Raw genomic sequence first — 22,903 nt, 5'->3', positions numbered from 1 at the left:
GATCAATTCAAACAGAAGCCAGGCGTTGCGGCAGGCAAAACGGGCCTGCACTTGCTTCCCCACCGCCAGAACGGGAGGGCCATTGAGTCTGATTTGCTCGCACCGCCTTCTCTGTTGTCCTGTGGCAGTGCAATTTAAAAGCGACCCGCCCGAGCAGGGACTTGAACCCTGGACCCTCAGATTAAGAGTCTGATGCTCTACCGACTGAGCTACCCAGGCGCCAGGCGTGCGCTTGCACGAGCTGGCAAAAACGTTCACGCTTCACACTGCCGCGCAGCCATTCTGCCACAATCCACACAATTCAGTGGGAAAGACTGGCAGCCCCGGCTGTGCAGGGCCGATTCCAAGCCGCCATCTCTCTTCATCACCCCCACTCCATTGCCGCACCGTCCTGTCTCTACTGTAACAACCCTCCTCAACACACACTTCTGGCACCGTCCAAGCCATCAGCAAGCTTACAACACAGCACCGCCAAAGAAAGAACGGTGCTCATGAGACAGCCTCGTCATCATCCCTCCAACACCACGCACAGTCCCCACCCCAGCATCCACTCTCTGCTCGACACAATCCACCCCACCACAAGCCGCAGACACCGACACTCCCACACGCACTGCCACATCGCCATTGCTCCAAAACAAGGAAGATGCGCATGAAGGTTCCGTTTGATGTGTCTGAGTCGATTTTGAAGAAAAGCAGACCATCGATTTGAGAGCTCTCCATAAATCGAAGCTTCAGCATGTGCAATTATAATCAGGATTTCACTGCTTCCTCCCAGCGCCACGGACCCACGTCGATTCGAATCTCGGGCGACTACCTGTGTGGAGTTTGCACATTCAGCCCGTGTCTGCGTGGATTTCGTCCGACGGATCCGCTTTCCTCCCACACTCCAAAAGTGTGCAGGTCAGGTGTTCTGGCCATGCTAAATTGCCCATTGTTTTCAGGGATGTGTAGGTTCGGTGCATTTGTTCGGGGTAAATACATAGTCATGCGGTATGGGTTTGGGTGCCTGGGGGATGCTCTTGGGAGAGGTCGGTCGCCTGTTTCCTCAGTCGAGGGATTCTATGCTAATTTCTGATTTCGCACATTTGGAGGACCTGAAAGAGATCAATTCAAACAGAAGCCAGGCGTTGCGGCAGGCAAAACGGGCCTGCACTTGCTTCCCCACCGCCAGAACGGGAGGGCCATTGAGTCTGATTTGCTCGCACCGCCTTCTCTGTTGTCCTGTGGCAGTGCAATTTAAAAGCGACCCGCCCGAGCAGGGACTTGAATCCTGGACCCTCAGATTAAGAGTCTGATGCTCTACCGACTGAGCTACCCGGGCGCCAGGCGTGCGCTTGCACGAGCTGGCAAAAACGTCCACGCTTCACACTGCCGCGCAGCCATTCTGCCACAATCCACACAATTCAGTGGGAAAGACTGGCAGCCCCGGCTGTGCAGGGCCGATTCCAAGCCGCCATCTCTCTTCATCACCCCCACTCCATTGCCGCACCGTCCTGTCTCTACTGTAACAACCCTCCTCAACACACACTTCTGGCACCGTCCAAGCCATCAGCAAGCTTACAACACAGCACCGCCAAAGAAAGAACGGTGCTCATGAGACAGCCTCGTCATCATCCCTCCAACACCACGCACAGTCCCCACCCCCAGCATCCACTCTCTGCTCGACACAATCCACCCCACCACAAGCCGCAGACACCGACACTCCCACACGCACTGCCACATCGCCATTGCTCCAAAACAAGGAAGATGCGCATGAAGGTTCCGTTTGATGTGTCTGAGTCGATTTTGAAGAAAAGCAGACCATCGATTTGAGAGCTCTCCATAAATCGAAGCTTCAGCATGTGCAATTATAATCAGGATTTCACTGCTTCCTCCCAGCGCCACGGACCCACGTCGATTCGAATCTCGGGCGACTACCTGTGTGGAGTTTGCACATTCAGCCCGTGTCTGCGTGGATTTCGTCCGACGGATCCGCTTTCCTCCCACACTCCAAAAGTGTGCAGGTCAGGTGTTCTGGCCATGCTAAATTGCCCATTGTTTTCAGGGATGTGTAGGTTCGGTGCATTTGTTCGGGGTAAATACATAGTCATGCGGTATGGGTTTGGGTGCCTGGGGGATGCTCTTGGGAGAGGTCGGTCGCCTGTTTCCTCAGTCGAGGGATTCTATGCTAATTTCTGATTTCGCACATTTGGAGGACCTGAAAGAGATCAATTCAAACAGAAGCCAGGCGTTGCGGCAGGCAAAACGGGCCTGCACTTGCTTCCCCACCGCCAGAACGGGAGGGCCATTGAGTCTGATTTGCTCGCACCGCCTTCTCTGTTGTCCTGTGGCAGTGCAATTTAAAAGCGACCCGCCCGAGCAGGGACTTGAACCCTGGACCCTCAGATTAAGAGTCTGATGCTCTACCGACTGAGCTACCCGGGCGCCAGGCGTGCGCTTGCACGAGCTGGCAAAAACGTCCACGCTTCACACTGCCGCGCAGCCATTCTGCCACAATCCACACAATTCAGTGGGAAAGACTGGCAGCCCCGGCTGTGCAGGGCCGATTCCAAGCCGCCATCTCTCTTCATCACCCCCACTCCATTGCCGCACCGTCCTGTCTCTACTGTAACAACCCTCCTCCACACACACTTCTGGCACCGTCCAAGCCATCAGCAAGCTTACAACACAGCACCGCCAAAGAAAGAACGGTGCTCATGAGACAGCCTCGTCATCATCCCTCCAACACCACGCACAGTCCCCACCCCCAGCATCCACTCTCTGCTCGACACAATCCACCCCACCACAAGCCGCAGACACCGACACTCCCACACGCACTGCCACATCGCCATCAGCTCCAAAACAAGGAAGGTGCGCATGAAGGTTCCGTTTGATGTGTCTGAGTCGATTTTGAAGAAAAGCAGACCATCGATTTGAGAGCTCTCCATAAATCGAAGCTTCAGCATGTGCAATTATAATCAGGATTTCACTGCTTCCTCCCAGCGCCACGGACCCACGTCGATTCGAATCTCGGGCGACTACCTGTGTGGAGTTTGCACATTCAGCCCGTGTCTGCGTGGATTTCGTCCGACGGATCCTTTTTCCTCCCACACTCCAAAAGTGTGCAGGTCAGGTGTTCTGGCCATGCTAAATTGCCCATTGTTTTCAGGGATGTGTAGGTTCGGTGCATTTGTTCGGGGTAAATACATAGTCATGCGGTATGGGTTTGGGTGCCTGGGGGATGCTCTTGGGAGAGGTCGGTCGCCTGTTTCCTCAGTCGAGGGATTCTATGCTAATTTCTGATTTCGCACATTTGGAGGACCTGAAAGAGATCAATTCAAACAGAAGCCAGGCGTTGCGGCAGGCAAAACGGGCCTGCACTTGCTTCCCCACCGCCAGAACGGGAGGGCCATTGAGTCTGATTTGCTCGCACCGCCTTCTCTGTTGTCCTGTGGCAGTGCAATTTAAAAGCGACCCGCCCGAGCAGGGACTTGAACCCTGGACTCTCAGATTAAGAGTCTGATGCTCTACCGACTGAGCTACCCGGGCGCCAGGCGTGCGCTTGCACGAGCTGGCAAAAACGTTCACGCTTCACACTGCCGCGCAGCCATTCTGCCACAATCCACACAATTCAGTGGGAAAGACTGGCAGCCCCGGCTGTGCAGGGCCGATTCCAAGCCGCCATCTCTCTTCATCACCCCCACTCCATTGCCGCACCGTCCTGTCTCTACTGTAACAACCCTCCTCAACACACACTTCTGGCACCGTCCAAGCCATCAGCAAGCTTACAACACAGCACCGCCAAAGTAAGAACGGTGCTCATGAGACAGCCTCGTCATCATCCCTCCAACACCACGCACAGTCCCCACCCCCAGCATCCACTCTCTGCTCGACACAATCCACCCCACCACAAGCCGCAGACACCGACACTCCCACACGCACTGCCACATCGCCATTGCTCCAAAACAAGGAAGATGCGCATGAAGGTTCCGTTTGATGTGTCTGAGTCGATTTTGAAGAAAAGCAGACCATCGATTTGAGAGCTCTCCATAAATCGAAGCTTCAGCATGTGCAATTATAATCAGGATTTCACTGCTTCCTCCCAGCGCCACGGACCCAAGTCGATTCGAATCTCGGGCGACTACCTGTGTGGAGTTTGCACATTCAGCCCGTGTCTGCGTGGATTTCGTCCGACGGATCCGCTTTCCTCCCACACTCCAAAAGTGTGCAGGTCAGGTGTTCTGGCCATGCTAAATTGCCCATTGTTTTCAGGGATGTGTAGGTTCGGTGCATTTGTTCGGGGTAAATACATAGTCATGCGGTATGGGTTTGGGTGCCTGGGGGATGCTCTTGGGAGAGGTCGGTCGCCTGTTTCCTCAGTCGAGGGATTCTATGCTAATTTCTGATTTCGCACATTTGGAGGACCTGAAAGAGATCAATTCAAACAGAAGCCAGGCGTTGCGGCAGGCAAAACGGGCCTGCACTTGCTTCCCCACCGCCAGAACGGGAGGGCCATTGAGTCTGATTTGCTCGCACCGCCTTCTCTGTTGTCCTGTGGCAGTGCAATTTAAAAGCGACCCGCCCGAGCAGGGACTTGAACCCTGGACCCTCAGATTAAGAGTCTGATGCTCTACCGACTGAGCTACCCGGGCGCCAGGCGTGCGCTTGCACGAGCTGGCAAAAACGTCCACGCTTCACACTGCCGCGCAGCCATTCTGCCACAATCCACACAATTCAGTGGGAAAGACTGGCAGCCCCGGCTGTGCAGGGCCGATTCCAAGCCGCCATCTCTCTTCATCACCCCCACTCCATTGCCGCACCGTCCTGTCTCTACTGTAACAACCCTCCTCAACACACACTTCTGGCACCGTCCAAGCCATCAGCAAGCTTACAACACAGCACCGCCAAAGAAAGAACGGTGCTCATGAGACAGCCTCGTCATCATCCCTCCAACACCACGCACAGTCCCCACCCCCAGCATCCACTCTCTGCTCGACACAATCCACCCCACCACAAGCCGCAGACTCCGACACTCCCACACGCACTGCCACATCGCCATTGCTCCAAAACAAGGAAGATGCGCATGAAGGTTCCGTTTGATGTGTCTGAGTCGATTTTGAAGAAAAGCAGACCATCGATTTGAGAGCTCTCCATAAATCGAAGCTTCAGCATGTGCAATTATAATCAGGATTTCACTGCTTCCTCCCAGCGCCACGGACCCACGTCGATTCGAATCTCGGGCGACTACCTGTGTGGAGTTTGCACATTCAGCCCGTGTCTGCGTGGATTTCGTCCGACGGATCCGCTTTCCTCCCACACTCCAAAAGTGTGCAGGTCAGGTGTTCTGGCCATGCTAAATTGCCCATTGTTTTCAGGGATGTGTAGGTTCGGTGCATTTGTTCGGGGTAAATACATAGTCATGCGGTATGGGTTTGGGTGCCTGGGGGATGCTCTTGGGAGAGTCGGTCGCCTGTTTCCTCAGTCGAGGGATTCTATGCTAATTTCTGATTTCGCACATTTGGAGGACCTGAAAGAGATCAATTCAAACAGAAGCCAGGCGTTGCGGCAGGCAAAACGGGCCTGCACTTGCTTCCCCACCGCCAGAACGGGAGGGCCATTGAGTCTGATTTGCTCGCACCGCCTTCTCTGTTGTCCTGTGGCAGTGCAATTTAAAAGCGACCCGCCCGAGCAGGGACTTGAACCCTGGACCCTCAGATTAAGAGTCTGATGCTCTACCGACTGAGCTACCCGGGCACGAGGCGCGCGCTTGCACGAGCTGGCAAAAACGTCCACGCTTCACACTGCCGCGCAGCCATTCTGCCACAATCCACACAATTCAGTGGGAAAGACTGGCAGCCCCGGCTGTGCAGGGCCGATTCCAAGCCGCCATCTCTCTTCATCACCCCCACTCCATTGCCGCACCGTCCTGTCTCTACTGTAACAACCCTCCTCAACACACACTTCTGGCACCGTCCAAGCCATCAGCAAGCTTACAACACAGCACCGCCAAAGAAAGAACGGTGCTCATGAGACAGCCTCGTCATCATCCCTCCAACACCACGCACAGTCCCCACCCCCAGCATCCACTCTCTGCTCGACACAATCCACCCCACCACAAGCCGCAGACACCGACACTCCCACACGCACTGCCACATCACCATCAGCTCCAAAACAAGGAAGATGCGCATGAAGGTTCCGTTTGATGTGTCTGAGTCGATTTTGAAGAAAAGCAGACCATCGATTTGAGAGCTCTCCATAAATCGAAGCTTCAGCATGTGCAATTATAATCAGGATTTCATTGCTTCCTCCCAGCGCCACGGACCCACGTCGATTCGAATCTCGGGCGACTACCTGTGTGGAGTTTGCACATTCAGCCCGTGTCTGCGTGGATTTCGTCCGACGGATCCGCTTTCCTCCCACACTCCAAAAGTGTGCAGGTCAGGTGTTCTGGCCATGCTAAATTGCCCATTGTTTTCAGGGATGTGTAGGTTCGGTGCATTTGTTCGGGGTAAATACATAGTCATGCGGTATGGGTTTGGGTGCCTGGGGGATGCTCTTGGGAGAGTCGGTCGCCTGTTTCCTCAGTCGAGGGATTCTATGCTAATTTCTGATTTCGCACATTTGGAGGACCTGAAAGAGATCAATTCAAACAGAAGCCAGGCGTTGCGGCAGGCAAAACGGGCCTGCACTTGCTTCCCCACCGCCAGAACGGGAGGGCCATTGAGTCTGATTTGCTCGCACCGCCTTCTCTGTTGTCCTGTGGCAATGCAATTTAAAAGCGACCCGCCCGAGCTGGGACTTGAACCCTGGACCCTCAGATTAAGAGTCGGATGCTCTACCGACTGAGCTACCCGGGCGCCAGGCGTGCGCTTGCACGAGCTGGCAAAAACGTCCACGCTTCACACTGCCGCGCAGCCATTCTGCCACAATCCACACAATTCAGTGGGAAAGACTGGCAGCCCCGGCTGTGCAGGGCCGATTCCAAGCCGCCATCTCTCTTCATCACCCCCACTCCATTGCCGCACCGTCCTGTCTCTACTGTAACAACCCTCCTCAACACACACTTCTGGCACCGTCCAAGCCATCAGCAAGCTTACAACACAGCACCGCCAAAGAAAGAACGGTGCTCATGAGACAGCCTCGTCATCATCCCTCCAACACCACGCACAGTCCCCACCCCCAGCATCCACTCTCTGCTCGACACAATCCACCCCACCACAAGCCGCAGACTCCGACACTCCCACACGCACTGCCACATCGCCATTGCTCCAAAACAAGGAAGATGCGCATGAAGGTTCCGTTTGATGTGTCTGAGTCGATTTTGAAGAAAAGCAGACCATCGATTTGAGAGCTCTCCATAAATCGAAGCTTCAGCATGTGCAATTATAATCAGGATTTCACTGCTTCCTCCCAGCGCCACGGACCCACGTCGATTCGAATCTCGGGCGACTACCTGTGTGGAGTTTGCACATTCAGCCCGTGTCTGCGTGGATTTCGTCCGACGGATCCGCTTTCCTCCCACACTCCAAAAGTGTGCAGGTCAGGTGTTCTGGCCATGCTAAATTGCCCATTGTTTTCAGGGATGTGTAGGTTCGGTGCATTTGTTCGGGGTAAATACATAGTCATGCGGTATGGGTTTGGGTGCCTGGGGGATGCTCTTGGGAGAGGTCGGTCGCCTGTTTCCTCAGTCGAGGGATTCTATGCTAATTTCTGATTTCGCACATTTGGAGGACCTGAAAGAGATCAATTCAAACAGAAGCCAGGCGTTGCGGCAGGCAAAACGGGCCTGCACTTGCTTCCCCACCGCCAGAACGGGAGGGCCATTGAGTCTGATTTGCTCGCACCGCCTTCTCTGTTGTCCTGTGGCAATGCAATTTAAAAGCGACCCGCCCGAGCTGGGACTTGAACCCTGGACCCTCAGATTAAGAGTCTGATGCTCTACCGACTGAGCTACCCGGGCGCCAGGCGTGCGCTTGCACGAGCTGGCAAAAACGTCCACGCTTCACACTGCCGCGCAGCCATTCTGCCACAATCCACACAATTCAGTGGGAAAGACTGGCAGCCCCGGCTGTGCAGGGCCGATTCCAAGCCGCCATCTCTCTTCATCACCCCCACTCCATTGCCGCACCGTCCTGTCTCTACTGTAACAACCCTCCTCAACACACACTTCTGGCACCGTCCAAGCCATCAGCAAGCTTACAACACCGCACCGCCAAAGAAAGAACGGTGCTCATGAGACAGCCTCGTCATCATCCCTCCAACACCACGCACAGTCCCCACCCCCAGCATCCACTCTCTGCTCGACACAATCCACCCCACCACAAGCCGCAGACTCCGACACTCCCACACGCACTGCCACATCGCCATTGCTCCAAAACAAGGAAGATGCGCATGAAGGTTCCGTTTGATGTGTCTGAGTCGATTTTGAAGAAAAGCAGACCATCGATTTGAGAGCTCTCCATAAATCGAAGCTTCAGCATGTGCAATTATAATCAGGATTTCACTGCTTCCTCCCAGCGCCACGGACCCACGTCGATTCGAATCTCGGGCGACTACCTGTGTGGAGTTTGCACATTCAGCCCGTGTCTGCGTGGATTTCGTCCGACGGATCCGCTTTCCTCCCACACTCCAAAAGTGTGCAGGTCAGGTGTTCTGGCCATGCTAAATTGCCCATTGTTTTCAGGGATGTGTAGGTTCGGTGCATTTGTTCGGGGTAAATACATAGTCATGCGGTATGGGTTTGGGTGCCTGGGGGATGCTCTTGGGAGAGTCGGTCGCCTGTTTCCTCAGTCGAGGGATTCTATGCTAATTTCTGATTTCGCACATTTGGAGGACCTGAAAGAGATCAATTCAAACAGAAGCCAGGCGTTGCGGCAGGCAAAACGGGCCTGCACTTGCTTCCCCACCGCCAGAACGGGAGGGCCATTGAGTCTGATTTGCTCGCACCGCCCTCTCTGTTGTCCTGTGGCAGTGCAATTTAAAAGCGACCCGCCCGAGCAGGGACTTGAACCCTGGACCCTCAGATTAAGAGTCTGATGCTCTACCGACTGAGCTACCCGGGCACGAGGCGCGCGCTTGCACGAGCTGGCAAAAACGTCCACGCTTCACACTGCCGCGCAGCCATTCTGCCACAATCCACACAATTCAGTGGGAAAGACTGGCAGCCCCGGCTGTGCAGGGCCGATTCCAAGCCGCCATCTCTCTTCATCACCCCCACTCCATTGCCGCACCGTCCTGTCTCTACTGTAACAACCCTCCTCAACACACACTTCTGGCACCGTCCAAGCCATCAGCAAGCTTACAACACAGCACCGCCAAAGAAAGAACGGTGCTCATGAGACAGCCTCGTCATCATCCCTCCAACACCACGCACAGTCCCCACCCCCAGCATCCACTCTCTGCTCGACACAATCCACCCCACCACAAGCCGCAGACTCCGACACTCCCACACGCACTGCCACATCGCCATTGCTCCAAAACAAGGAAGATGCGCATGAAGGTTCCGTTTGATGTGTCTGAGTCGATTTTGAAGAAAAGCAGACCATCGATTTGAGAGCTCTCCATAAATCGAAGCTTCAGCATGTGCAATTATAATCAGGATTTCACTGCTTCCTCCCAGCGCCACGGACCCACGTCGATTCGAATCTCGGGCGACTACCTGTGTGGAGTTTGCACATTCAGCCCGTGTCTGCGTGGATTTCGTCCGACGGATCCGCTTTCCTCCCACACTCCAAAAGTGTGCAGGTCAGGTGTTCTGGCCATGCTAAATTGCCCATTGTTTTCAGGGATGTGTAGGTTCGGTGCATTTGTTCGGGGTAAATACATAGTCATGCGGTATGGGTTTGGGTGCCTGGGGGATGCTCTTGGGAGAGGTCGGTCGCCTGTTTCCTCAGTCGAGGGATTCTATGCTAATTTCTGATTTCGCACATTTGGAGGACCTGAAAGAGATCAATTCAAACAGAAGCCAGGCGTTGCGGCAGGCAAAACGGGCCTGCACTTGCTTCCCCACCGCCAGAACGGGAGGGCCATTGAGTCTGATTTGCTCGCACCGCCTTCTCTGTTGTCCTGTGGCAGTGCAATTTAAAAGCGACCCGCCCGAGCAGGGACTTGAACCCTGGACCCTCAGATTAAGAGTCTGATGCTCTACCGACTGAGCTACCCGGGCGCGAGGCGGGCGCTTGCACGAGCTGGCAAAAACGTCCACGCTTCACACTGCCGCGCAGCCATTCTGCCACAATCCACACAATTCAGTGGGAAAGACTGGCAGCCCCGGCTGTGCAGGGCCGATTCCAAGCCGCCATCTCTCTTCATCACCCCCACTCCATTGTCGCACCGTCCTGTCTCTACTGTAACAACCCTCCTCAACACACACTTCTGGCACCGTCCAAGCCATCAGCAAGCTTACAACACAGCACCGCCAAAGTAAGAACGGTGCTCATGAGACAGCCTCGTCATCATCCCTCCAACACCACGCACAGTCCCCACCCCCAGCATCCACTCTCTGCTCGACACAATCCACCCCACCACAAGCCGCAGACACCGACACTCCCACACGCACTGCCACATCGCCATCAGCTCCAAAACAAGGAAGATGCGCATGAAGGTTCCGTTTGATGTGTCTGAGTCGATTTTGAAGAAAAGCAGACCATCGATTTGAGAGCTCTCCATAAATCGAAGCTTCAGCATGTGCAATTATAATCAGGATTTCACTGCTTCCTCCCAGCGCCACGGACCCACGTCGATTCGAATCTCGGGCGACTACCTGTGTGGAGTTTGCACATTCAGCCCGTGTCTGCGTGGATTTCGTCCGACGGATCCGCTTTCCTCCCACACTCCAAAAGTGTGCAGGTCAGGTGTTCTGGCCATGCTAAATTGCCCATTGTTTTCAGGGATGTGTAGGTTCGGTGCATTTGTTCGGGGTAAATACATAGTCATGCGGTATGGGTTTGGGTGCCTGGGGGATGCTCTTGGGAGAGGTCGGTCGCCTGTTTCCTCAGTCGAGGGATTCTATGCTAATTTCTGATTTCGCACATTTGGAGGACCTGAAAGAGATCAATTCAAACAGAAGCCAGGCGTTGCGGCAGGCAAAACGGGCCTGCACTTGCTTCCCCACCGCCAGAACGGGAGGGCCATTGAGTCTGATTTGCTCGCACCGCCCTCTCTGTTGTCCTGTGGCAGTGCAATTTAAAAGCGACCCGCCCGAGCAGGGACTGGAACCCTGGACCCTCAGATTAAGAGTCTGATGCTCTACCGACTGAGCTACCCGGGCGCCAGGCGTGCGCTTGCACGAGCTGGCAAAAACGTCCACGCTTCACACTGCCGCGCAGCCATTCTGCCACAATCCACACAATTCAGTGGGAAAGACTGGCAGCCCCGGCTGTGCAGGGCCGATTCCAAGCCGCCATCTCTCTTCATCACCCCCACTCCATTGCCGCACCGTCCTGTCTCTACTGTAACAACCCTCCTCAACACACACTTCTGGCACCGTCCAAGCCATCAGCAAGCTTACAACACAGCACCGCCAAAGAAAGAACGGTGCTCATGAGACAGCCTCGTCATCATCCCTCCAACACCACGCACAGTCCCCACCCCCAGCATCCACTCTCTGCTCGACACAATCCACCCCACCACAAGCCGCAGACACCGACACTCCCACACGCACTGCCACATCGCCATCAGCTCCAAAACAAGGAAGATGCGCATGAAGGTTCCGTTTGATGTGTCTGAGTCGATTTTGAAGAAAAGCAGACCATCGATTTGAGAGCTCTCCATAAATCGAAGCTTCAGCATGTGCAATTATAATCAGGATTTCATTGCTTCCTCCCAGCGCCACGGACCCACGTCGATTCGAATCTCGGGCGACTACCTGTGTGGAGTTTGCACATTCAGCCCGTGTCTGCGTGGATTTCGTCCGACGGATCCGCTTTCCTCCCACACTCCAAAAGTGTGCAGGTCAGGTGTTCTGGCCATGCTAAATTGCCCATTGTTTTCAGGGATGTGTAGGTTCGGTGCATTTGTTCGGGGTAAATACATAGTCATGCGGTATGGGTTTGGGTGCCTGGGGGATGCTCTTGGGAGAGTCGGTCGCCTGTTTCCTCAGTCGAGGGATTCTATGCTAATTTCTGATTTCGCACATTTGGAGGACCTGAAAGAGATCAATTCAAACAGAAGCCAGGCGTTGCGGCAGGCAAAACGGGCCTGCACTTGCTTCCCCACCGCCAGAACGGGAGGGCCATTGAGTCTGATTTGCTCGCACCGCCCTCTCTGTTGTCCTGTGGCAGTGCAATTTAAAAGCGACCCGCCCGAGCAGGGACTTGAACCCTGGACCCTCAGATTAAGAGTCTGATGCTCTACCGACTGAGCTACCTGGGATTCTGTTTGTTGCCCTGCTGCGGCCTTTCCTGCCTGAGTTGGAAAAGACTTTCGTTCACGTGTGCACCCATGTCAGTAAAAATTCTGTGAGGTCATTTATTTTCCTCGTGAATGTAACTCAATAATTTTCTAACTTTGAGAAATTCCTCACTCTTCATTTTAAGATGAGGCATATCCAGTTCAGAATCTTCTGAAGGTGTTTCTTCCCTTTGTGTAACCAGTAAAACATTGACCTTTTGCTTTGATTCCGTATCGAAAAAGCTTTTGAGCATATTTACAAAACACTCAGTTTCTTTGCCTGGTGTCAAATCGCTCACCTCACTCTCCTTTTGATTTGACAAAACGTCCTAAAAACCTTACTTTTAAAGGTTTACCTATCACAGGAAGTAACACCAACACTTTAGGTATGTTCGCAAAATTTAGTTTTTGATTTCTTGTCTGCTTCCTGTTTAATCTCATGCTGTGTTTTTTTTAAAATGCTGCCTAGTCAACTCTTGCTCCATTTAATTACTCCCTGCAGTTTGACACAGTCCAAACAAGTGGTTTCGGAATTCTGATTTACCAATTTTTCTTTAATTTCACTGGCCCTTTCATCTCATGCACAAAAACTAAATCAAGTGTACTGAACTCGGTCGATTCATTTTGGGCATCCCAAATGGCCAAAAAATACAAAAGGAATTCCTTCCTCCCAATCGCCTGTCTTAACTTGACTGTAAACTCTTAACATGGTCTTAACACTACTTGCAATTCCAAATGATATGCATTGATTTGAATTGTTTTATTGCTCAGCTATCCATTACTTCCCTGAAAGTTTTTTGTATAAAATTTTCCCCTTGATGTGGTTGTTTTGCTGTGGTTAGTCCATACCCAGTGAAAGATTTGAGTAACTCTTCTCGAATTTTAGCTGTAATGTTGTGTGATGGAATGGCCTCTGGAAATCTAGGAGACACGTCCAGTATTAACAATTACTGATTCCCACTTTTGGTTTTAGTTTGGGGACCTACACAATCGATTATGACCCTTGTCAAAAAGGTTTCTCAATTGCAGGAATGGGTATTAAAGGTGTTGGTTTTTATCTTTGCCTGAGGTTTTCCAGTTAACTGACACATGTGAAATATCTGGCAAAACTCAATTACATCCTTATGCAGTCCAGGGCAGTAAAAATGTTTTTGTATTTTAGCTTCAGTTTGTTTTACCCCAAATAACCTTCTATTGATAATTCATGCACTCTCCACAGTACCTCCTTTCTCTAACCCATGGTAACACAATTTGGAGAACATCTGCCTGCCTGACTGACTATGTGGTGGCCTCCATTTCCTCTTTTAGATGGTAACTAGATTAGATTACTTACAGTGTGGAAACAGGCCCTTCGGCCCAACAAATTCACACCAACACACTACCCACCTATTCCCCTACATTTACCCCTTTAACCAACACTATGGGCAATTCACCTGACCTGCACATCTTTGGACTGTGGGAAGAAACCCACACAGACACAGGGAGAATGTGCAAACTCCACACAGTCAGTCACCTGAGTCAGGAATTGAACCCAGGTCTGCTAGTACTGTGAGGCAGCAGTGCTAACCGCTGTGCTGCCCACATTTGGAAATACACTCCGATTCTACTTCTGTGTACACTTTCCAATGTAATTGCATCAATTTTACATCTTTGTTGTAATTCAGTTAAATTCCTTAAGCTAAAAATATCCACTTTGTCTTCCACATGTTCCTGTTTTGGCTCAACCATTTGATCAAACATGGTCTGATAGTTCTACATCAACTTCCTTATTTGTATTCTTTGACTTCTCCACCTGTTTCAACTGGTGGCCTTGTGACCTTGTAATTACAGTCAGGTAAATTTCCAGGATATACTTCTTGTAATGCCTTAGTTGCCCGATTCTCTACTGGCTTTTCAACCACAGTAGACATCACTCCTGTGATCCAGATATGTTGTTACCAAGGAGAAATTGTATTCCTGGAACTGAGTGTTCCTGCAGTACTCCTACCACCACTTCTCCACTTGTCAAGGTACACTGTAACTTCACTCTACATAAATGGAACACGTCCTGTCTTACCATGAATTCCACAAATTGGCATTTTTTCTGGCAATAGTTCTTCTGAATTACATGTCTGCTCGTCTCACAAAGAGAGGCACCATCCCATATCTGTTAACACTGTAATTTATTACCTACTGCTGGTAATGCTAGCAGTAAATCTTATCTTTGCAAGTAAATAGTTTCAGAAAATCTGGCACTTCCTCCTCAACCAACCTCTGACCAGGTTGTACTTTCTGGTGCAACGTTTTGGCCCCCACTGTGCCTTTTGCCACTTTAACAAAATTCACTGGCTTATCCTGTTTTCCTACATCAATCTTCCCAAGTGCTTTTCTAACACACCAACACTGACTCCATGTGGCCTACTTTATTGCAATGAAAATACCTGAGGTTTTCAACTTCTCTTTCCCCTTCATGGCTTTCCTTTTTAACCCTGTAGTAAGCTATCTTTATCATCTTCACCGAGATCTACTTTTTCCTTACCATGTGAGGACTTTTCTTTACCTCAATTTCTATGCCTCACAGAATGAAATTGAGGTTGGATGCTAAACATTAATTTATGACCCAACTCAATCACAATTTCAGCTGCTAATCCTGTCATTTTAAACCTCTGCACTTCCTCGTTAGTTCTCACTACATCAGGAAGTGAATTTTTGAACTCCTCCAAAATAATTGTCTCTCAGAGCGTCATGTGTTTTGGTCTATTTTTAATGTCCTGATGAGGTGAAAAATGCCATCCTAAGTACATTTGAGCTAACACCAGAAGCCTCCAGCCAACATTTCATGAATCTGAGGAGGGAAGCTGGTCAAACATATACAAGTTAATTCAATAGGTGGATAAAGGCATTGAAAATAGATCAAACACACGATGGAATTAGGGATTACTTTGGAGTTCGAAGAATTCACTTCCTGAAGTTATAAGAACTTATGTGGAATAGCAAGTTAAGGCTGCCAGATTAGGAGTAGAAATGGCAAATTTCATAATGGCAGATATGCAAACAAGCACACAAGCTAACACGCACACCTACACAAAAACACAGGGACACATGTCAGCGCAAAGAAACACACACACACACACACACACACACACACACACACACACACACACACACACACACACACACGTACACATATAAATTACAAAAACACCTGCCCAAATGTATGTTTGGAGATGTGACTCGAGGATTGGGCTCATGAGGTGCACAAGGACCCAGAGAATCCATTAGCAATGACATAGAATTTTCGAGGGGGCAATTGCACTCATATTGCTGCCACTGACAATGACTAAGTAGTGGGGCCCATGGTCAAGTGAAGGGGAGACATCATAAAGTGATGGGAAACAACAAATTGATAGAGCAGGGTAATATCTTGAGTGATGAGTTCAAAAGTGTGTCAGGAAGGGACAGAACATATAAATATAAGAGTGCAGCAGTAGAATGGAGCCTTGATTGCAAACAAAAGATAAAGAGAATGAATTTAAGGCACTGTAGCTGAATGCACAACACATTCGGATGAATTGTCAGTGATTGGTGTTTGTGAAAATGGGTTGAAAAGAATTACAAAAATGTAGTGGAAAAGTAAGAAAGACTGGGATTGAATGTTGAAGGGTATTTGAGGCATGTGAAGCTAGGAAAGGTTGGTGCATTAGCTCTGTTAATTAGGTTTGGCATTAGTTCAATACTGAGGGATGGTCTTAACTTGAAAAATCCAACTGTAGAATCAGCTTGGGTGGAGACAAGAGTAGGAAAGATAAGAGGTCACAGTTTATAAGGTCCTTGAGAGTAGTGACGAAGAGCAGAGCATACAGGAGGAAAAATTGAGCAATGTACCAAAATAATTATTGATGACTTTAAACTTAAGGTAAATTGGGAAAATAAAATTCACAAAGACAGCAGGAAAAATGAGTCAGTTGTTTCTGTGACCAAGCCATTTTAGACATGGCAGTTTGCAAGGAGATAGGAATGGTCAATAATCTGATGGTAAAGGAGCCTCGAGGTGACAGCTGCTGGGTTTGCAATGTTGTCAGCCAGGTGGACCTCAGAATGAGTTTCCCTATTGGAGCTGTTAACCTGATCCAGTCAGAGAGCCTTGGTTGAGAGATATACAGTAAACAGGATTGTCAGACATCCTGCTCACTCTGAGGGCTGGATCAGTGTCAAGGACTCACCACATGTAAATAAAGGGTGACTTGGTGATAGGATACTGGCCTCTGGAGTTATTTCAGGGGTAACAAGAATGAGATTAATGATGTAACCATGTAAGATAATCTATTAGCTAAATAGCAACTGGATTTCCAACACCGGCATCTCCAAATCAGGACTTCAAAAGGGCAGTACAACTGGCTTTATCATTGGAAAATATGGCAAATTGAGTCTATGAGTTGCAGGGTACACCAATGGAAGTGGACATCCATGTGAGTCTGACTGAACTTGGGGAACACCACTTGAGTGAAGACAATTGCATAACCTCACTCAAGACATATCTTGATCAGAGGGACTGTAGGTCTGCCCCACAGCAAAACCTCAAAACAAAGCCAAGCCTTAGCCAAATAATCAAGCTTTCTTCAGGATCCAGACTGGCATGTTGATGTAGTTGCTACCAATTGAGGACTCAAGCCAGTAAAAAGGTCCCATTAGACCTAAATCCAGTAAGAGAACTCATGGGCCTATATCCATGTAAGTGCACATCTGGAAAATCCTCCTACATCTGGCTTAGAACAGTTAAATTGCTTAACAACATCCAAACCAGAGTCAATCAAAATAAACATCAGATTAAATGGTCATTCTAATGGAGGTTGATTTTGGTGCAACTGTTTCAATGATTGCAGAACCAGTTTTAAGCAAAGTTCACTCTGGACTCCAACCCTTAACTTGGTGCAAGACCTCAGCTAGACTGAGAACCTATACTGGGGAGCCTTTACAGATTAAATGAATGACTTTGGCTCTGGTCTCTGAGAAACTGCAGGTTCAGTTACCACTGGTTATAGTAAAAGGCTTGGGCCCAAACTTGATGAGATGAAGTTGATTGAGAAAGATTCACTGAGATTGACTCAATATTTTAATTAGAAAATTCATGACACCAGCCTCAAGTTGTTTGAACAGTGATCACAACAATAGAAATTAATGTTGAGTTTGAAACGATAGATTGTGTGTCATAGAATCATGCAGCACCGAAACCCTTCAGCCCAAGTTGTCAATGCCAACCAGGTTTTCTCAACTAAAATTAGTCCCTTCAGCTTGTGTTTGGCCCATATCCCACTAAACCTATCTTATCCATGTACCTATCCTAATGTCTTTTAAATGTTGTAATTGCACCTGCTGCTACCATGTTTTTGGTCAATTCATTCCATTTTGCACCACCCCTTGTTTGAAAATGTTGCCTCTTAGGACCCTTTTAAGTCTTTCCCCTCTCATCTTAACCTATGACTTCTAGTTTTGGACTCATTCCCTGGGGAAGAGATCTTGGCTATTCAGATTATCCATGCCCCTCATGATTTTATAAATCTGTATGAGGTCACCCCTCAGAGAGGGGTATCAGGGAGAAAGATTCCAGCCTATCCTTATAGCTCATCTTGTCCAGTCTCAGTAACATCCTTGTAAATCTTTTTTGCCCTTCCCACTTTAATAATATCCTTCATATAGCAAAGCAACTAGTATTGTACACATTGCCAAGGCCACATTTAGAATAATATCTTACACAGCCATAAGACAATGTCACAATTCCCACACTCAATTCTCTGACCATTACTTGTGATTTAAAATGAATTAAAGGTGACTGAGAATATGATGGCAGACCTGACTCAGGTGAACTGGGAAACTGGGATACGATGTATCATAGTAAAGTTTGAGGCATTTTTTAAAAAGATGTTTAATAACCCAGTAAAGAATTGTTGTTGAACGAAAGGCTCCTTGCAAAACAGCCTTCATCCATTGCTCAATGCATAAACCCAGGAGACCATTAAATGGAAAGAAAACTTCACAGATCTGCAAAGATGAGTGCCGAATTAGAGGACTGGACAGACTTCAAGAACCAGCAAAGAATGACTAAACTGGCAAAATGTTGTGGCTAAGGCAAAAGGTGTCTCAGAAGATTAAGTTGTCTCTTGTATTTAGCCAGAAGATGGCGAGCTTGGACTGTCAGAGTCACAGAGTGAGAGCTGAGGCTGTTTGAACTGGGCCCTCTATTTTATAAAGTTAAAAATCACACAACACCAGGTTATGGTCCAACAGGTTTAATTGGAAGCACCAGCTTTCGGAGCGACGCTCCTTCATCAGGTGATAGTGGAGGGCCCGATCTTAACACAGAATTTATCTATTTTATAGTTCATCATCAAGTTCTTTCTTTTGAGCACAATGCCTGTGCCCTAAACCACAGCAAGCTGCAACAGAAATGTACTCAGAAAAGTGGCTAGCATTTCCACACAAACGTTTGATAACTTGATAAAGGAGATGAATTAGGAAAATTCTTCAAGCCCCCTCTACTATTCAGTAAAGGTGTAACTACTACATGATTATGATATGGTCAGATCATATTCATTCACTTCAGTGTACCAATAATTCATTTTGCTTATTATGAATGATGCCAGCATTTGGATATAGAACCATTAACTTAGTTTGTTTTTGTTGTATTTGCAGCATCTAGTCTTGACTACTTAAGTTTATTTCTTAATGTTATTTCTGTCCTTTCCTGTCATTCTCCGGCCTTCACTTTCCACATAGTATTTTTCTGTCATGCCTTGATTCCATTCCTTGTTTTGTTACATTTAACCAAGCTTGGTTCCTCAGCCAAGACTATGGTGCTGGAAATGCACAGCAAGTCAGGCAGCATCTGAGGAGCAGGAGAATCGGTGTTTCAGGCATAAGACCTTCCTGATGATCTCCAGCATCTGCAGTCATCATTTTCTCCCTTGGTTCCTCAGCCCCTTTGTTTAGAATAATAGAACACCAACAGTGTGGAAGCAGGCCATTCGGCCCATCAAGTGCACATTGACTGTTCGAAGATCATCCCACCCAGATCCATTCCCCCTATCCTACCCAGTAACCCTGTATTTTCCAAGGCTAACCTATCCTGCCCATCCCTGGAAACAGAGCAATTTAGCATGGCCAATCCACCTAACGTGCACCATTTTACACTGTGGGAGGTAACTGGAGCACCTGGAGGAAACTCTCACAGATATGGGAGAATGTCCGTTTGGAGTTTGCACATCATAAGGCTGGAATCCAACCCAGGTCCCTGGTACTGTGAGGCAGCGGTGCTAACCACTGAGCTACTATGCCATCCTTAGTTTAAAGCCGTCTCCATTTTAGTCATTGTGTTTCATGTGGGACCACTGGTCCCAGCATGGTGAAGGTGCAGACCATCCTAATGGTGCAGAGTCCACTTTCCCTAAGTACTGGTGCTATCACCCCATGATACAGAACCCCCTACTCCTCCATGTTCAGTTCTTGACTCTTATTCATCCTTTGCCAAGTTGCATATGGCTCAGGTAATAATCCAGAGATTATTACATTTGATGTTCCAGTTTTATAATTTAACATCTAACGGTGCAACATTTAAAAGGCATCAGGCTGGGCATATAATAGGAGGGGTTTGGAGAGATATGGGCCAGGAGCTGGCAGGTGGGACTAGATTGGGTTGGGATATCTGGCCAGCATGGATGAGTTGGAACGAAGGGTATGTTTCTGTGCTATACATCTCTATGACTGTATGACTGTACCTCATGCTCCTGCAGCAGAACCTCTTTGTTATGTTCAATTTGTGTCATTGGTATCAATGTGGACCACTGGATCCTCCCTTGCCCCCTGAAAATTCTGCCCTGGGTCAGATCTGATGTGCTTGTCATGGGGGGAAAACGCTACTATCTGAACTTGTTATTTAATGTAGAGAACACTTACAATCCCCCTCACTATACTGTCTCTGGCTACCATTACACTCTTTCTTATTTCCCAGCTTGAATCTTCTTCCATCACAGATCATTCATCCTTGCAGCCCTTATTACCATCCAAAAATTCAAACCTGTTGGGCAATTGCAAATGCTCCTGTATTCCTGCTCTCTGGGTTACCTTTCCCACCTCACTTGCAGTGACACCTACCTTCCCTGACCATTGATGAAATTAGATGACTTAAGCCGAGGGGGTGTGACCATCTCCCAGAATAAAGTGTCCGGTATATTTGCCCTTTCAACTATCCTGCAAAATACTACAGATTTGGAATGGTTTCTAGTGACTGGAATGTAAAAAATGTGGCGCACTATTAAACAAGAGAGGAAAAGGAGAAAGCAGGGAACCCCAAGCCCATTAACCTTACTTCAGTAGTGGAGAATGTATCAAAAAGCATGGGATCAATGGATGTGGGGTTTAAGAAAAAAGATCTGAATGAGAATAATCGGCATGGACTTACAAATGGGAAATGGAGTTTGACAAAGTTGGTGTTTGAGGATGTTATGAGCAAATCTGATAAAAGGGTGTTGGCGGATGTAGAATACTTGGGTTTTCAGAAGGATTTTAATGAAGTCCCCACAGAAGGCTGGTTAGCAAAGTTAAAATAAGAGGTAATAATCTGGCATGGATCAAAAATTGGCAAACAGAGTGAGAATATATGGATCATTCTTGCATCAGCAGGTTGTGACTAGTTGGGTCTGTACTTGAACACCAGCTGTTCACAATACATATCAATGTCATGGCTGTGGTGACTAAATGTATTATGTCCAAGCTGGTGGATGTCATAACTAGATGAGAACATGTGCTGTCAGGAAGATGCAAAGCAACTTCAAGATAAGTGTAAAATCACACAACTGAAAATGTGTTGCTGGAAAAACGCAGCAGGTCAGGCAGCATCCAAGGAGCAGGAGAATCGACGTTTCGGACAGGAGTCCTTCTTCAGGAAACCACCTGATTCTCCTGCTCCTTGGATACTGCCTGACCTGCTGCACTTTTCCAGCAACACATTTTCAGTTCTGATCTCCAGCATCTGCAGTTCTCACTTTCTCCTACAATCACACAACACCAGGTTGTCCAATAGGTTTAATTGGAAGCGCACTAGCTTTCGGAGCGACGCTCCTTCATCAGGTGATAGTGGAGGACTCAATCCTAAAACACAGAATTTATAGCAAAAATTTACAGTGTGATGTAACTAAAATTATACATCAATGGTATTCAAACAGATGAAAGACTCAACAGACAATCAAGATATTTTTCAATGTACTATTTCAGTTACATCATTACATCAGACAATTTCTTTTACAATAATCTGACTGCTTCATGGCATTTATTGATTTTTTAAAAAGTCAAATTGCCATGGTGATAATTGAACACATTTTCTGGTAAATGTCTGAGTACCCAGTTTATTAATGCAGGAGGATGGCTAGCACACAACCAACCCCCTCAGTATAGAAGATTATCAGCTTCAGTTCTATTAGGTTTGGCAACGTGCATGAGGATTTTCTGTTATAAGTCACCTTTGTTCCAATGTCACCCAGAGTAAAAATAAAAGCTAAGGCCAGCTCTAGTCAGCCCAAAGCATGCAGAAGTATCAAGAAAAACAGTAACAAAACCATTGCATCCTATTTGCTTTACAGAAATGACATAGCAATATTTATACTAGGCAGCAACTGAGTCTCTTTTGTTGCATGCTAAAAGCCTTGTCAAGAGCCAAACTCACCATGATTTTCTATCTCACCAAACTTACCATACAAGCTAGTGTCGTGATACCTCAGCATGGAAATCTAATCAGTTTCTCGGTGGGTTCAACTCACCATTTAATCCAAGAGAGCCCCATGTTGAACACCAGGCAGCAGCATCTTGGGGACACTTCACAGGCTCCAGCCACATACACTCCAGATCCTCGAATATTAACCTCCGACATGTGCCAGCCTCTCAGAAACCTCATGGCGTGTCTCCAATCTATTCAGAAGATGTTTCTACACTTCACTGTACCTTAGGCTGACCCATTAACTCCCATTGTAATGCTGCAGGAAAGACACTGTGTGCTCAGGGACATACACCCAACCCCTGGACTGGACCAGGCTGTACTTCTGGGCTCTTTACTCATAGTGCTCACTCACTCTGAACCTACCAGAATGCTTGCAGCATCCCACCTTATATTGCCTTGCCTTTTTGGGGCATTACCCCTTCAGCCAGGGATACCAGGCTCATAATACTATAGTCTTGCCAACCACAAAGCCAACAAGTTTGCCATGTTTGTCAGAAGACCTCAGTCAAGTCAAAGGAATGGCCTTCACTCAGGGACTGTGGATGCAGTAAGTCACAGGCAGCCTCTGATACAGTCTGGGCCCTTCTGGGGGTGGTTAGAGACTGGATCCTATCCTCATGAGAAGTGCGGAGCTAAACAATGGGCAGCACTTCTCCTGGCTTGACTCATCTTGTCCTGTTTTGGATAGTTTTGCTCCTAGAATGAGAAAGAGCAGTAGCCATTACACTGGCATCAATGGTACTTATGTTGCAGGTGGGGATGTGTAGTTTGTGAGTGAGTAGGCCGTGC

At 48.6% G+C, this 22,903-nt stretch overlaps 12 non-coding genes across 12 annotated transcripts; all 12 read right to left on the bottom strand.

Annotated features, from left to right (window-relative positions):
• Positions 1-146: 146 nt before the first annotated feature.
• Positions 147-219, bottom strand: trnak-cuu (transfer RNA lysine (anticodon CUU)). The gene has a single exon. It is a non-coding gene; the product is annotated as a tRNA-Lys (tRNA).
• A 1,029-nt stretch (positions 220-1,248) lies between these two features.
• trnak-cuu (transfer RNA lysine (anticodon CUU)) lies at positions 1,249-1,321 on the bottom strand. Its single transcript has one exon. It is a non-coding gene; the product is annotated as a tRNA-Lys (tRNA).
• A 1,030-nt stretch (positions 1,322-2,351) lies between these two features.
• trnak-cuu (transfer RNA lysine (anticodon CUU)) lies at positions 2,352-2,424 on the bottom strand. Its single transcript has one exon. It is a non-coding gene; the product is annotated as a tRNA-Lys (tRNA).
• A 1,031-nt stretch (positions 2,425-3,455) lies between these two features.
• On the bottom strand, positions 3,456-3,528 carry trnak-cuu (transfer RNA lysine (anticodon CUU)). Its single transcript has one exon. It is a non-coding gene; the product is annotated as a tRNA-Lys (tRNA).
• A 1,030-nt stretch (positions 3,529-4,558) lies between these two features.
• On the bottom strand, positions 4,559-4,631 carry trnak-cuu (transfer RNA lysine (anticodon CUU)). The gene has a single exon. It is a non-coding gene; the product is annotated as a tRNA-Lys (tRNA).
• A 1,029-nt stretch (positions 4,632-5,660) lies between these two features.
• Positions 5,661-5,733, bottom strand: trnak-cuu (transfer RNA lysine (anticodon CUU)). Its single transcript has one exon. It is a non-coding gene; the product is annotated as a tRNA-Lys (tRNA).
• Positions 5,734-6,763: 1,030 nt separating this feature from the next.
• Positions 6,764-6,836, bottom strand: trnak-cuu (transfer RNA lysine (anticodon CUU)). Its single transcript has one exon. It is a non-coding gene; the product is annotated as a tRNA-Lys (tRNA).
• Positions 6,837-7,866: 1,030 nt separating this feature from the next.
• On the bottom strand, positions 7,867-7,939 carry trnak-cuu (transfer RNA lysine (anticodon CUU)). Its single transcript has one exon. It is a non-coding gene; the product is annotated as a tRNA-Lys (tRNA).
• Positions 7,940-8,968: 1,029 nt separating this feature from the next.
• On the bottom strand, positions 8,969-9,041 carry trnak-cuu (transfer RNA lysine (anticodon CUU)). The gene has a single exon. It is a non-coding gene; the product is annotated as a tRNA-Lys (tRNA).
• Positions 9,042-10,071: 1,030 nt separating this feature from the next.
• Positions 10,072-10,144, bottom strand: trnak-cuu (transfer RNA lysine (anticodon CUU)). The gene has a single exon. It is a non-coding gene; the product is annotated as a tRNA-Lys (tRNA).
• A 1,031-nt stretch (positions 10,145-11,175) lies between these two features.
• trnak-cuu (transfer RNA lysine (anticodon CUU)) lies at positions 11,176-11,248 on the bottom strand. Its single transcript has one exon. It is a non-coding gene; the product is annotated as a tRNA-Lys (tRNA).
• Positions 11,249-12,278: 1,030 nt separating this feature from the next.
• On the bottom strand, positions 12,279-12,351 carry trnak-cuu (transfer RNA lysine (anticodon CUU)). The gene has a single exon. It is a non-coding gene; the product is annotated as a tRNA-Lys (tRNA).
• Positions 12,352-22,903: the final 10,552 nt, after the last annotated feature.

The sequence above is a fragment of the Hemiscyllium ocellatum genome, chromosome 28, assembly GCF_020745735.1.
Source record: "Hemiscyllium ocellatum isolate sHemOce1 chromosome 28, sHemOce1.pat.X.cur, whole genome shotgun sequence".
Classification (NCBI taxonomy): Eukaryota; Metazoa; Chordata; class Chondrichthyes; order Orectolobiformes; family Hemiscylliidae; genus Hemiscyllium; species Hemiscyllium ocellatum.
This window is presented reverse-complemented; position numbering and strand designations above follow the sequence as displayed.